Source organism: Triticum aestivum, chromosome 5A, assembly GCF_018294505.1.
Source record: "Triticum aestivum cultivar Chinese Spring chromosome 5A, IWGSC CS RefSeq v2.1, whole genome shotgun sequence".
NCBI classification, from domain to species: Eukaryota; Viridiplantae; Streptophyta; class Magnoliopsida; order Poales; family Poaceae; genus Triticum; species Triticum aestivum.
Genome location: NC_057806.1, coordinates 136,174,726 through 136,190,354, shown reverse-complemented (window position 1 = coordinate 136,190,354; position 15,629 = coordinate 136,174,726).

Here is a 15,629-nt window from a genome sequence, read left to right as displayed (position 1 = left end):
CAATGTTGGGCCTTGCTGGAGGAGTTTTATTCAAGGCGAACTGTCAAGGGGTTCCCATTATAACCCAACCGCGTAAGGAACGCAAAATCCGGAAACATAACACCGATATGACTGAAACTAGGGCGGCAAGAGTGGAACAAAACACCAGGCATAAGGCCGAGCCTTCCACCCTTTACCAAGTATATAGATGCATTAATTAAATAATATATATTGTGATATCCCAACAAGTAAACATGTTCCAACAAGGAACAAACTTCAATCTTCACCTGCAACTAACAATGCTATAAGAGGGGCTGAGCAAAGCTGTAACATAGCCAAACAATGGTTTGCTAGGATAAGGTGGGTTAGAGGCTTGGCTTAACAATATGGGAGGCATGATAAGCAAGTGGTAGGCATCGTAGCATAGGCATAGCAAAAGAGCGAGGAACTAGCAAGCAAAGATAGAAGTGATTTCGAGGGTATGTTCATCTTGCCTGAGATCCCGCAAGGAAGAAGAACGAGTCCATGAGGAAGAAAAACGGACGTAGATGAATGGGTCCTCACAAACGCGACGATACGGAACCAACCCGAAGAAGCAACACCGGAAAGAAGCACACAACATAGTAAACAACCAATACATGAACATGGTATGATATGCGGGATGCGGTATGCGATGCATATGCATGATTTGCAAAGAAACTATTGAACCTGGCCTCAACTTGGAAATCCAAGAGTTCCACTGGAAAGGTGAGGTGATTTCGGTTGAAATCGATATAAAGATCGCCGGAATCGGACGCACGGTTTGGAAATGGCAAGCAAAACAAATATGGTACCGGTCTGCGATAAACAACAAGTAGCCATCTAAATGCATCAAGATAATTATGCTACAGCACTCAAACATGGCAACAAAATACATGGCAGGGATCCATTCATGATGCTTGACAAAATATGAACACTGAGCTATGGACAATTCATCCATTAACAGGTTCAAACAAGCATGGCAAAAATGCAAACGATAACTGGTTCCAGACTTGGTGAAATTAACACAAGTCTAGAATTTAACATCAGGTAGCACACTTTGGAGCATGAAAACTATATGCTACAGGAACTTAACAATGAAAAGCAAGGCATGACATGAGGCTACTCAAAGCACTTAACAAAAGTCCCTTAGTGACCTTGAGCCAAAAGGGATCATAAAATACAACTGCAAGCATGTGAACATAGCAAAAACATAATCAGATCTCGGACTTAGTGAAAACCTGGAGCATGCAAAACAGTTAACGAGTAGGCATGTTTACGAGCTCGATGCACTCACTAAAAAGCATTGCATGACAAACTAAGCATACGCCCATCAAGAACACATATCATAGAAGCTAGACATGGCAAGAACAACAACATAGCATGCATGGATCAACAACAACATCCTCGGCAAAATCGCTAACAAGTAGACAATCTGCCAGGATTCACGAAATAGCAAAAGTAGAGCTCGATTGACTCAAGCTAGGTTGCTCCATAAATGCAAACAATGACATGGATGGATCGAGCACCTCAATATTAACAAATCATCCTTACTGATCATCCTCAAAAGACGCACTGATCACTAGGAAACAACATGAACATATGGCATATTGATAAAAAAAGATCAAGGACTTAGTGAAAAACTAAGTCCCTGAAATCAGCATTAACGAATGCACTACTTTGCAAGCTTGTGCTAGTCACCACAAATATCACTAAAATACATGGTAAGCACCTCTACAAAGATGTCATGGCATATAAAAAACACATGTAGAGCTCAGGATCATATCATGCACACGTTAATCATGGCAAAAATGACAAATAACTAATTGGTGCAGCAGATCTGACAATTAACTCAAATAGCTCTCTTCCAACAGCATTTCGGGCATCAAGATGAGCTCAAATGAAAATGATGCAATGAGTTGAAAAGATGTGCTCTATTAGTCGAACATTTTGATATGCTACACGCACGAATCGGAGCTACAGATGCAGAGATACGATGCGACGAAGATCCCAAAAAGTTAGGGTTTCGGGAGGAGAAAGTCAACCGTCGAGTGGATCCAGATCTGAGATCACTGTAGCAGCACGGGAAACAAGGTTCGCCGGGGTTGAGGAAGAACTCGCCGGACTTGGAACACATGGTGGCCGAAGTTGCGGGATCCGGCCGGGGTCGGAGGAGAGGACGACGGGGCGGCGGGCTCTGGCGCCGGCGAGGCCCTGCGATGGCCGGAGCGAGGCGAGGCGAGGTGGCGGCGCGGGGTGGTCCGGCGACCGAGGCGGCGGGGCAGGACGCCGGTGAACATGGCAGCGGCGAGGCATACGGCGGCGAAGAAGGCGGCGCGGGGCGGAGCTCCGGCGAGAGCTCACCGGAGTCGGTGGCCGGCGACGAGGCTCTCAGGCGGCGCAGGCACGGGAGCCAGGCGGCGGTGGTTGCGGGCTCGCGCGGCGGCGGAGCAGGCCCGGTTCAGCCTGGCGCGGGCCGGAACTGGGCATGGCGGGCCCGCGCGGCGGGGAAGTGGGCGCGGGGACGCGTGGCGGCGCCCGGTTGGGCGAGGGCGGCGGCCGGCTGACATGGCACGCTCCGATTGGCTGGAGCGAGGTGGCTGCGGGCGGCAGACATGTCTGGCCGGTGGCGGAGATGCGTCCGGTGGCGCGAGGTAGAGGAAAACTAGGGTTTCGTCCGGGAATTTGGAAGGGTTGCACATATATATCGGTAGAGGGAGCTAGGAGAGTCCAAATGAGGTGCGGTTTTCGGCCACGCGATCGTGATCAAACGACTGATATGATGGAGGAGGTTTAGGTGTGTTTTGGGCCACTTTGGAAGGGTGTTGGGCTGCCACACACACGAGGCCTTTTCGGTCCCTCGTTTAACCGTTGGAGTATCAAACGAAGTCCAAATGGCACGAAACTTGACAGGCGGTCTACCGGTAGTAAACCAAGGCCACATGACAAGTCTCGGTCCGTTCCGAAAATGTTTAACACCCACACACGAAAAGAGGTAGAAAGGGACACCGGGTGACATAGGAGCGCCGGATTGCAAAACGGACAACGGGAAAAATGCTCGGATGCATGAGGCGAACATGTATGCAAATGAAATGCACATGATGACATGATATGCAATGCATGACACGCAATCAATGACGAGGCAACAATAGCGAATAACCGGACGACACCTGGCACATCGGTCTTGGGGCGTTACGTAGGCCCAAACAATGGTGAAGTGTCATGTAGTCGACGTTCACATAACACCACTAGAGGAGAGACAACATACATCTCATCAAAATATCGAACGAACACCAAATTCACATGACTACTAATAGCAAGACTTCTCCCATGTCCTCAGGAACAACAGTAACTACTCACAAAGCATAAACATGTTCATAATCAGAGGGGTATTAATGTGCATATAGGATCTGAACATATGATCTTACACCAATTAAACCAACTAGCATCAACTACAAGGAGTAATTAACACTACTAGCAACCTACTAGCACCAATCCCGGACTTGGAGACAAGAATTGGATACAAGAGATGAACTAGGATTTTGAGATGAGATGGTGCTGATGAAGATGTTGATGGAGATTGCCATCTCCCGATGAGAGGAGCATTGGTGATGACGATGGCGATGATTTCCCCCTCCAGGAGGGAAGTTTCCCCGATAGAACAGCCCCGCCAGAACCCTAGATTGGTTCCGCCAAGGTTCCGCCTCGTGGCGGCGGAGTTTCGTCCGAGAAGATGGCTTATGATTATTTTCCCATCAAAAGAGTCCATATAGCAGAAGATGGTTACCGAAGGGCCACCAGGGGTCCCACAAGGTAGGGGGGCGCGCCTAGGGGGGTAGGGCGCCCCCCACCCTCGTGGGCAGGGTGTGGCCCCCCTGGTGAAGTTCTTGCGCTCAGTGTTTTTTATATATTTGGAAAACATCATCCGTGAAGTTTCAGGACTTTTGGAGCTATGCAGAATTGGTCCCTAATATTTTCTCCTTTTCCAGTCAGAATCCCAACTACCAGCATTCTCCCTCTTTATGTAAACCTTGTAAAATAATAGAGAATAGGCATAATTATTGTGACATAATGTGTAATAACAGCCCATAATGCAATAAATATTGATATAAAAGCATGATGCAAAATGGACGTATCAATGGGCATCTCCATAGCCCGTTGATATGCCTAGTTGATGTGAGACTATCTTCTCCTTTTTTGTCTTCTCCACAACCACCATTCTATTCCACATATAGTGCTATGTCCATGGCTCAAGCTCATGTATTGCGTGAAGATTGAAAAAGTTAGAGAACATCAAAAGTATGAAACAATTGCTTGGCTTGTCATCGGGGTTGTGCATGATTTAAATATTTTGTGTGATGAAGATAGAGCATAGCCAAACTATATGATTTTGTAGGGATAACATTCTTTGGCCATGTTATTTTGAGAAGACATAATTGCTTAGTTAGTATGCTTGAAGTATTATTATTTTTATGTCAATATTAAACTTTTGTCTTGAATCTTCCAGATCTGAATTTTCATACCACAAATAAGAGAATTACATTGAAAATTATGATGAGTAGTATTCCACATCAAAAATTCTGTTTTTATCATTTACCTACTCGAGGACGAGCAGGAATTAAGCTTTGGGATGCTTGATACGTCTCCAACGTATCTATAATTTTTGATTGTTCCATGCTATATTAAATTCTGTTTTGGAAGTTTAATGGGCTTTATTATATTATTTTTGGGACTAACTTATTAACTAGAGGCCCAGCCCAAATTGCTGTTTTTTTGCCTATTTCAGTGTTTCGAAGGAAAAGGATACCAAACGGAGTCCAAACGGAATGAAACCTTCGGGAACATGAATTTAGGAACAAACGTGATCCAGAGGACTTGGAGTCTATGTAAAGCAATCAACGAGGAAGGCACGAGGCAGGGGGGTGCCCCCACCTCCCCCAAGCGCGCCCTCCACCCTCATGGGCCCCTAGTTGCTCCACCAATGTACTTCTTCCTCCTATATATACCCATATACCCAGGAAACATGAGATACAGAGCCAAAAACCTATTTCCACCGCCGCAACCTTCTGTACCCATGAGATCCCATCTTGGGGCCTTTTTCGGCGCTCGGCCGGATGGGGCATTGATCATGGAGGGCTTCTACATCAACACCATAGCCTCTCCGATGATGTGTGAGTAGTTTACCTCAGACCTTCGGGTCCATAGTTATTAGCTAGATGGCTTCTTCTCTCTCTTTGGATCTCAATACAAAGTTCTCTTTGATCTTCTTGGAGATCTATTCGATTTAATCTTCTTTTGCGGTGTGTTTGTCGAGATCCGATGAATTGTGGGTTTATGATCAAGTTTATCTATGAACAATACTTGAATCTCTTTTGAATTCTTTTATGTATGATTGGTTATCTTTGCAAGTCTCTTTGAATTATCAGTTTGGTTTGGCCTAGTAGATTGATCTTTCTTGCCATGGGAGAAGTGCTTAGCTTTGAGTTCAATCTTGCGGTGTCCTTTCCCAGTGACAGCAGGGGAAGCAAGACACGTATTGTATTGTTGCCATCGAGGATAAAAAGATGAGGTTTATATCATATTGCATGAGTTTATCCCTCTACATCATGTCATCTTACTTAAAGCATTACTCTGTTCTTATGAACTTAATACTCTAGATGCATGCTGGATAGCGGTCGATGTGTGGAGTAATAGTAGTAGATGCAGAATCGTTTCAGTCTACTTGTCACGGACGTGATGCCTATATACATGATCATATCTAGATAGTCTCATAACTATGCTCAATTCTATCAATTGCTTGACAATAATTCATTTACCCACCATAATACTTATGCTCTTGAGAGAAGCCACTAGTGAAACCTATGGCCCCCGGGTCTATCTTCCATCATATTAATCTTCCAACACTTAGCTATTCTTATTGCCGTTTATTTTACTTTTCATCTTTATTTCTCTTTATCATAAAAATACCAAAAATATGATCTTATCATATCTATCAGATCTCACTCTCGTAAGTGACCGTGAAGGGATTGACAACCCCTTTATCGCGTTAGTTGCGAGGTTCTTATTTGTTTGTGTAGGTGCGTGGGACTCGAGCGTGATCTCCTACTGGATTGATACCTTTGTTCTCAAAAACTGAGGGAAATACTTATGCTACTTTACCACATCACCCTTATCTCTTCAAGGGAAAACCAATGCAGTGCGCAAGAGGTAGCATTCCTCCGTAGTCACCAACGACACCTTCAATCGCCTCCCATAGAGATCCCGCAGTGCCTTGCGGGACCTCTGCTCGAGGGAGTCAAAGGTGGCATGCCCCTCAGCAAGAAGTTTTGCTTTGGCCTCCAGCCGGGCCTTCTCCGCTTCCACCTCCTCCTTCAACTTCTCCAGGCGACTGCGCTCCGCGGCCTGCTTTTGGGCTGCTTTCTCCAGCTCATTGTCGCGGTCGGCAACTGCGATTTCTCGGGCCTTTAGCTCCTCCTCCCTCACCTTGAGCCGAAGGGCGTCGGCATTCTGCCTGTCATGGAGGGTCTTCAGCTCGGCCTCTGCCGCTCGGCGCCCTTGGCGGCCTTCACCGTCACGTCACGGGCGGCCGCGCTTAGGCCGGATACCTTATTTCCCTCCTCTAAGGCCGCCACGGCCTGGCCCCAGGCTGCCCTCACGGACGCGTCGGCCCGGAGCCATCTTGAGACCAGCTCCAGGCGCCCCAACACCATACGCCGGTCAGGAGCCTGAAGATCATCCCGATGGTGGTCCAAGGCAGAGCGAGCCCCCTCCAGAGCACCGAGCGAGAAGGACGGGACCCTGAAGATCGTCCCAAAGCTAGTCCAATGCTATCGGCGAGATAGGGGGTGGGCTCGACACCTGTAGCCGCGCCACATAGGCTACTTCTCCCGGGGCAGCACTCCAGGTGATGACCCTCATCGTCGAAGACCTTGAAGAACAGCATGGAGGCGCCATCTTACTCGAAGTGGATGGCGAGGGCCCCATCCGTGTAGTAGGCGCGGGCGACCTCGCCCCATCCTCGGGTCATGAAGATGCCGCCCGGAGGGATGACCTCGACCTCCGCCCTGTGGCCAGGCTGCAGCACCTGGCGTGCTGCAGCCACAGCTCGAGCGGCCCACTCGGCGGCATCTCCTCGGCGTAGAACCACGGGAACCGGATCCACATGCACGGCGTCATAGCCGCCCACACCACGAACTCGTGCGAGGAACCCTTGGCGTGGGTTCGCAGGCTGGCTGGCCATCCAGCCACAGCCTGGCGACCATGTCCATGGCTCGCGCGACGCTGGGCACTACCATCCTCTCCAGAGACCTGCGTGTGGGCATACAAAGGGAGCAGGAAGCCAGGTGGAGGCCGCTCGTACGAAGGCCGTGTCATCTCCTGCCTTTCGCCGGCATCGCGAGGGCGGGTGAACCTCTTCCTCGGCGGAAGCGGGTCAGGCTCCTCCCGAGGGGCCTTCCCCTTTTCGACCGTGGAGAACCTCTTGATCGGTGCCATGGGAGCTATGGCAAGACAACGGGACGAGGAAGAAGAAGAAGGAGTGGGCGGCGAGAAGATGGAGATGAGCAAGAGGGGCTCCGCCCCTCCCCTCATTTATAGCTTGAGGGAGGCCAATGACCAGCCTCCATGATCCCATGCAATGATGATTTTTCTCTGCATGCAGCGGAGTCTCGTCAAGTCGAACGGTTGCCGAGGCAGCATGGGGAAGCAGAGGCTCCCATGTCCCATCAATCACCATGTGTCGACCAAGGCCGCATGCGGTTGGGGCCCACGGCAATCCGCACTTGCCCTTTGGCTTTGCCTCGAAGCCAATGTCGAGCGCCTTGGGCCCGGGGGTTACTGTCGGCGTTTTAGGAATGGGAGTACCCGGACTTGCCTGCCTACAGCCCGAGACGTGGCTCCATCGACGGCCGGGTACGGCCCAGCATCAACATCAAAAAACTCAATCCTCGCGAGGCGGACAACATCAAGACCTCCACATGGGGCGGACTCCCCAGGCTGGTTCCCGAGGAGCGGAGATATATATGCAAGGTTCAGCTCACGTGGTTCATATGACGTGAGCCATGACGACCAAGGCCAGGCGGGCGCCAGCGGGTGCAGTGTACCAGTTTCCTCTTTGGTGCTAAGGGGGCAAGCGCAGGCGTGGAGTCCCGAGGAATCAAGCAAACGTTTCCATTCTGATGCAATAAGACCAATACCACCAAGACGGCAGGACGAAGGTCATCACCGAGCCCACCGCGATGTCACCACCAGAGGCTTTTGCAGGTGAAGACCACTTTTGTTAGGATATCATGTACTAGTTGTCTCCCTTCGAATTTGGCCGTTGTGGGATCCCTTCCCGCCTTCATTTGGGAAGAGGACCAAGGCCACTATAAATAGGACCTAGCCACCACTATAGAGGGGGGAGAGATCATCCTGAGAGGAGACGGATCATTCGGCTCATCCTCACACCCACCAGCTCATCGAGCACAAGAACACCTCTCCTCCTGAGGTCGTTCTCCACTGTACTAGTTCATCCTCAGCTCCTCGAGGCCAATCCACCACAAAGCAGGAGTAGGGTTTTACACCGCAAGGTGGCCCGAACCTGGGTAAACTGCCGTGTCTCTTGTCCATTTAGTTCATCGAGCTAGGCCGTGAAATTAGCGAGCAGGCAGACTGGGGAGGACGAGTTCTTCGCACGCACCCCAGAGTTCGAACCTCTCAAGGGTCCATGGAAACCGAAATCTGACAAAACGGGTAGTCAGATGAAGGCATGTGAGATATAGATCATATGGTTCACTCAGATGAACTGTTTGTGATGAGGAGGAATAATAGAAACGGGCAGCTAGATAAAGGTGTGTGCGATTGAGGGCATACACTTCGAAAGGATTAACTGTTTGTGATTAGGCAACAGAACAGAAACAGGTTAGCTAGATCAAAGTGTCTGCGATTGATGGCATACACTTCACACGGATGAACTGTTTTGTGATTAGCCACAAAAAACAGAAATAGTTAGATAGATCAACGCGTGTGCGCTAGACGGGCACACACATTCTAATAAAAAGAAGTGTGCGCGATGGTAATAACGAGCGCACACGGTTGATGGAACAACACGTGTGTTGACATTGCCTATTTCGGTGCACCCTATGGTGCAAACGCCACGTACGCGGCCGAGAAGGCGTGCCCACGTTACGCCTTTCAGGAATAGTGCCGCACTTATAACCATCAATAAATTTTGAGCCTATGTCCCGTCACATTCCAAATTACTGCCACGCTATATTTAATTGCAAACCTGTTCACACCGATCAAAAGCTAAATGGTTTCACACTTAGGAGCATATTAGTACTTCTTTATAAATACTACTACTCCAAGATGATTACACATTCCTCCTCAACTCCTCATCCACAAAAACAAACAAGTCATTCATCATCGTTCCCTTGCGTCTGCCATGGCCAGCTTGAGTTCTAGGTCGAGAGATTGCCACCAGGGAGATGCGAGCATGGAAGAGGAAGCACGAGAGATGTCCCGCCTTGCCGTGAAAGCAGCTGGCATGTCCCACCGCGCGGCCGTAGCAGCATAGAGGTCCCGCCGTGCCGCCGAAGAAGCACGGAGGTCCTGCCACACCGTGGATGTAGCAGACTGGTCTAGCCGCTGTTGGTGTCAAACCCGGCGGATCTCGGGTAGGGGGTCCGAACTGTGCGTCTGAGGTTGATGGTAATAGGAGACAAGGGACACGAAGTTTTACCTAGGTTCGGGCCCTCTCGATGGAGGTAAAACCCTATGTCCTGCTTGATCAATATTGATGAGTATGGGGGTTACAAGAGTTGATCTACCACGAGATCGAATGGCTAAAAACCCTAGAAGTCTAGCCTATATCATTATGATTGTCTCTATGGACTAAACCCTCCAGTTTATATAGGCACTAGAGGGGACTAGGGTTGTACAAAGTCAGTTACAGAGAAAGGAATGTTCATATCCAAACGCCAGGCTTGCCATCCACGCCAAGGAGAGTCCCATCCGGACATGGGTGAGAGAATCTTTAGTCTTGTATCCTCATGGCCCAACAGTCCGGCCCATGTCCAACAGGCCGAACGCTCGAGGACCCCTTAGTCCAGGACTCCCTCAGTAGCCCCTGAACCAGGCTTCAATGACGAGGTGTCCGGTGCGTAGATTGTCTTCGACATAGCAAGGCGGGTTCCTCCTCTGAATACTTCAAAATAGCCGTCGAACAAAAAGAACGTGTCCGGCTCGACAAAATAAGCACCACATATTCCATAGAGAGCATAATATTTCGTGAGTCTAATCCACTGACAACTTTTTATGGCGTGACATCATGTCACAGGCCGGTCATTATTTCGAACCATTTTTCAGCCTCCCGCTTCACATTTTAAGATGTGGTTTTATTGGCACGTCTTTGTCGAAGCAGAGATCGTGTCCTCTTATTACGGAATTCTCATCAATATTGGCGTGGATTACCCAACCGTTCCGTTGGCATAATCCCGTGGGAATAGGCAGGCTTTAAGGCCTATGAGGAGGCGTTTGATACTCATTGCCTTTATAAAGGGGCACAAGCCCGTCTTTCTCCTCCGTGCCTTCCTCTTCCTCAATCTTTCCAACCTCAAGTTCTAACACCCAGGTTTCAACTAAACTATTCCGAGCCTCCTAGTCATGTCCGGACCCAGCCCTCAAGGCCGGTTGGTGGCCTCCTCTGTCACAGAGGAGGATAGCACGAAGCTCCGGGTGGCTAGATACCTGATCGCAGAAATCCCCCATAGGCTCCCTACTAAAGGACATCTCATTCCTACTCCCAGATCCGGTGAGAGGGTCGTATTCATCTCCCACTTCCTCCCGGGGCTAGGGTTCGCTCTCCACCCCTTCGTTCGCGGCCTCATGTTTTATTACGGGCTAGATTTTCATGATCTAGCTCCGGAGTCCTTCCTTCATATCTCGGCGTTCATTGTCATGTGCGAGGCTTTTCTCCGCATTACCCCTCACTTCATTTTATGGCTCAAGACCTTTAACTTGAAGCCGAAGATAATTTAGGGGGAGCAAATACAGTGTGTAGGTGCCATGGTGAACAAGCTCCCCAATGCTTTTTGGCCCAAAGGCTCTTTCGTAGAAGTTTCTGACCTATGGTGGTGCGGGTGGTTTTACATCACCGGACATCATGGTACAAGTGGGCAGCTGCAGCTACGTTCTGACCTGGCCCTCCATTACAGCTCGCATCATGGATTAATAAGGGATTGGACTGGGGATCCATTGACGAAGTGCAGACGCTACAAAGCCGCATCTGGAGCCTCCTTGAAATGGACACCGGCCTCATCAATGTAATCCAGGTAATGCTAGTACACCAGGTCCTGCCGTGCCAGTGACGGCCCCTCCACATGTGGGAGTTCAATCCAGAAGGACCACTGACCCTTCAGCACTTCTTCGGCACGACACACAAAGGAATGTGGAAGTTATTATTCGGGACTCGAAAGCAGTGGCCGGATACCACCGAAGACATCGGCCTCGACTGCAATCATCTGGATACCTCGGTAAGCACTCGACTCCTGAACACAACTTAGTTAAACATCCTGTAATACTGAGAAAACCATCTTCGCACAGGGCTGGGTAAAGAAGGCGGAACGAATTAGGTGTCCGACCCCTCTTCCCGAAGACTTAGCCGATCCTATGTTAACAAGGATGCCGGCTTCGGCGCCATATCAAGTGCCGGAGAAGGAGGACAAGGAGGAGAACAAGAAGGCCAAAGGTGATCTCCATTCTAAAGGTACACCAGACGCTATGTCCGGGGAGATTGGGGCTCCCTCTCCCGAAGACAAAAGAGAAGGGGAAGCCGACATCGCTAACCCATATGGGAAGAAGAGGACCGCCTCTGAACATTTGGAGGAGGGTGCTCCTAAGCGAGGGAAGATGTCCTTGCCGGGCGGTTCGGGTTCAAAAGACGACGCTGACGTGTAGTTCCTCCATAAGGACAAGCCTTTAGCCGAATTGTAAGTGAACAAAGATGTCCTAAACATATCCCATTCCTTTCCGCTTACAAGGGCAACATTTGAAAATATATGTTTGCAGTCTGGTATGCAGTCTTCCTCAATAGTCCTCCTCCTCGGGGGATCATCTTCCAGAGATGATGGAAAGTGAGACACCTCCCAGACCCTCTCGCCCAATAGGGTGGACGACTTTGAGGTGTCGTCCTGGAGGATTTCTCTTGATCAACAAGTGGTGTGAGGGACAATGAAGACTGCGCCCGAACGTGATACTTCAGGGGCCCAGGGTTTGGGGCATGCAGCCCCTTTGGGGACCAGCAATAAAGGCCCTGAACTATCCGGTTTACAGCCGGAGACGACTCTTGAGTCGAGCAAACACATCCCTTCGAAGGCAGTCCGTACTCCCATCACCGCTTTCAGGAATCAGGAGGCACCAGATACCTTGATGGACGTGTTGCAACATGCGTCCATCTCATAGGAACATCGTACCTTGATTTGTATGGTAGCCGAGAGGATTCTATCCATGAGAAGCGGATTGAATGAAGCCTTCACGGGCCTGCTAAGAGGCTTCGAGGTATGCAATGTAATATCTTCAATTGCACTTTACATGCAAAAAATGCACATGTGTATAGATAGTAGCCGCTGAGACTCTGGTTGACGTCCGATAGGAGGCAACCAGAGGATCAAAAAAGATATGCCCAGGAAATAATCTAACTAAGTGGATCACAGGCTATTTCATCCACGGCGACTGCCCATGCTACAGAGGTTGCCGATATGAAGCGGAAACTTGATGTGGCGGATGAAGACATCACGCTTATTAACAGGCAGCTTGTCGAGGCGCAAGGTATGTTTTGTGGTAGTCAGTATATGTATGTATAATGATATGAGCACGAAGCTGAGAATTATATATTGAAATATGCATAACTGCAGATGGTGCTACCGCGGTTGAGACCCTGCGGGCTGAGCTCGTTCGGGCCAAGGAGCAAGTCAGGATGAGTAATGTGGCTACCAAGAAGGTAGCTGAGGAGTTAAAGGCCGAACAGGCTGCTCGGCGCTAGTGCGAAGAAAGAATATCTTCCATAGAGCAAGATCTAAGGGATGCCACTGGCAAATGCCAAGCACTTGAGGAGGAGAACAAGGCCAAAGTAGCCGAACTTGAGAGGGCCTTACGAGAGGCGAGAGAGGCACGATCCGAGTCGAGAGCGACTCGGGAGGAGATCCGGCAAGCCGGGGAGATAGCGGCCGGTAAGCCCTTTCTATTACAGACTAAATTCGGCGATCCGAAGTATGCCCTGCTTAATCAAATGTGGAGTTCTCCAGGCGCGTTCTTGGACTTGCCAAAGAGTACCTCCAAAGGGTGTGCAACGGAGAAGCTTTTCTGGTCACAAATCGGCACACCAAAGCGCCCGCTATTGCTGAACGAACAGATGGCCCAGTGGGCCGAGCTCCACAATATATCTGGTTCTGCCATGAAGGACGTCGTGGTCCAGCTGTGGCTGACTGAGCAAGTTCTGAATAGTTAAATCGGTTTGGTGCAGCGAGTTGTGGATGTGGTGCCGCGTATCGACGCCATGAAGCGACCAGCGTGCATTGAGGGTGCATGGATGGCCTTTGCCCGTGTCAAGACGTATTGGGCGAAGATGAAGGCCATCGATATTGCAGCGAAGATTCCACCCGGGGCAAGGACAAACACACGCCGGAGCAGTATTATGAAGATGTCCTAGAGGGCGCCCGCTTAATAGAGGGTCAGTGCTCGAAGGATATGATCTTTGAGTGAATGTACCAAGATTGTAAAAAAACAATATTATGATATATTAAGGCTACATTTTTTTATACCTTTGCCTGAAAGTTTTGGTTCCTCCTATGCGGCCGTCCTTGTATAATTCGAAAGTTTTCTAGTCGTCGGCTTCGACCCCCACGCATAAAATATGGGGGTGTTCAAAAAAGCATTTGTTCAATCTTGACCCAACATCTCGGTCCGTGAAGGAGGTGTCAAGGTGGCGGACTAGGCAATCAGACTATAGGGCTTTAACACTTTCACTTAGCCATAGGATTTTGACGGTGGGTCTATGATATAGCCCCTGGTATGTACGCGGTTATCCCAATACAATGCGCTGCATAGGTGACCTTAAAAACGGTCCTTCGTGTAACACGGAAGGAATCACGAAAGATTCTTATAAGCCATCGAGTGGTTGACCAGCTCTCGCCGCATCATGATAGTCAATTTTCAGCTTTCTCTACTGAGGTGCTTGACCAGATGAACGGGAAACACAATCGCAGTAGTTCTCCCTTTACTACCCAAGCCAATAGAGTAGAACGTAAGGTAGTAAGCACAGGAGACGGGCAACCCAACTATTGACCAAAGACATGATTCGAAGCTGATGCATATAAGGCCAAACTCGTGACGTCGAAGTGTGTTGTAAATCTATTCGAACTTGTCAGCGACTCACTTGTTCCCATATCGAGCCCCTAGAAATTTGTCTCGAGTTTCATGTGTGAAACAACCGAAGAAGCAAGATTCGGTTCTATAGAAAAAGCGAATACTGAATCCAAATTATGTTGACTGGGACCTGATTGATACGTCAATCGCCATATTACAGATAATGACACCACAACCCATGCTATTTGACATGGCGGGGGTCGAAGGTTGTGGAAAAAGGCACTTTACAGGCTCGAAATAGAGAGTGCGGTCTACGAAGAATTATTTGGACCTCCTGTCGCACGTCTGCGCCACCTTGCCTCGGTGAAAGGACTCCTTAACAGGAATAGCCTTTGAGTAAGTGTATGAAGCCGAACTCCGAAAGAGTCTGAGAGATGACCAACCTTTGAGCCACCCGTGGTAAAAGATAAAAAATGGTTTAGAAAAGAAAAAGAGGCTATGGGAGTGCTTGTAGGCCTGTCCGTATTGTGCCTCCGCCGATGACTAGGGTATTTTGAGTGCATAATTATGTATGCGCGGTATAGACTTCGCTAGCATATGAGGCGAACGATGAAGGCCGAACTCCTAATCCAGCCCTGAGGTTGATCGGTCCTGTTTAATAGAGACCGGCGGCTTAATGGCCGATAAGATATGTGGCTTGATGAGGCCGCTTTGTACTTCGGCTGTATTAGCCGCAGTGTGACCCTCTGTACAGAGGGAGTGTTCCGTATTTCCATTTATTGTTATGATGTCGCGTGGACCGGGCATCTTAATTTTTGCATGGGCGTAGTGTCGGACCACATTAAAACAAGCAAAAGCAGTATGCCCAGAAGTGCATGGTAGCCAATGCGTGTCTGGACCCCGATCCTAAGTCACACCGATCTAGCATGTAACACTTCATATCACTTTGCGGCCTCATGCATGGTATTCCCACGGGTGCCACCTTACCTGGCCCGGGACCGTTTGTGCCGTTTCGCTCATGTATATGATAGTGTCGCTAGCATCCATATGACAGAGAACCCAGGCCGACATGACTAGTCGTGAACCCAAAGTGGCACTAACTTACGGGGACAGGCATACATGAAACAACATCAAACATGTCGGTCGTCAGCGTGTGAATCCGGGCTGTAGCAACTGGGCTAACAGGCCTCCGGGAACCCGGGCTGTAGCAGGCTAGCAGGACTCCGGAAGTCACCGCGTGACATTTCCCCGAAGGGACAGACACATGAGCGAAGTGAATCACATGCCGG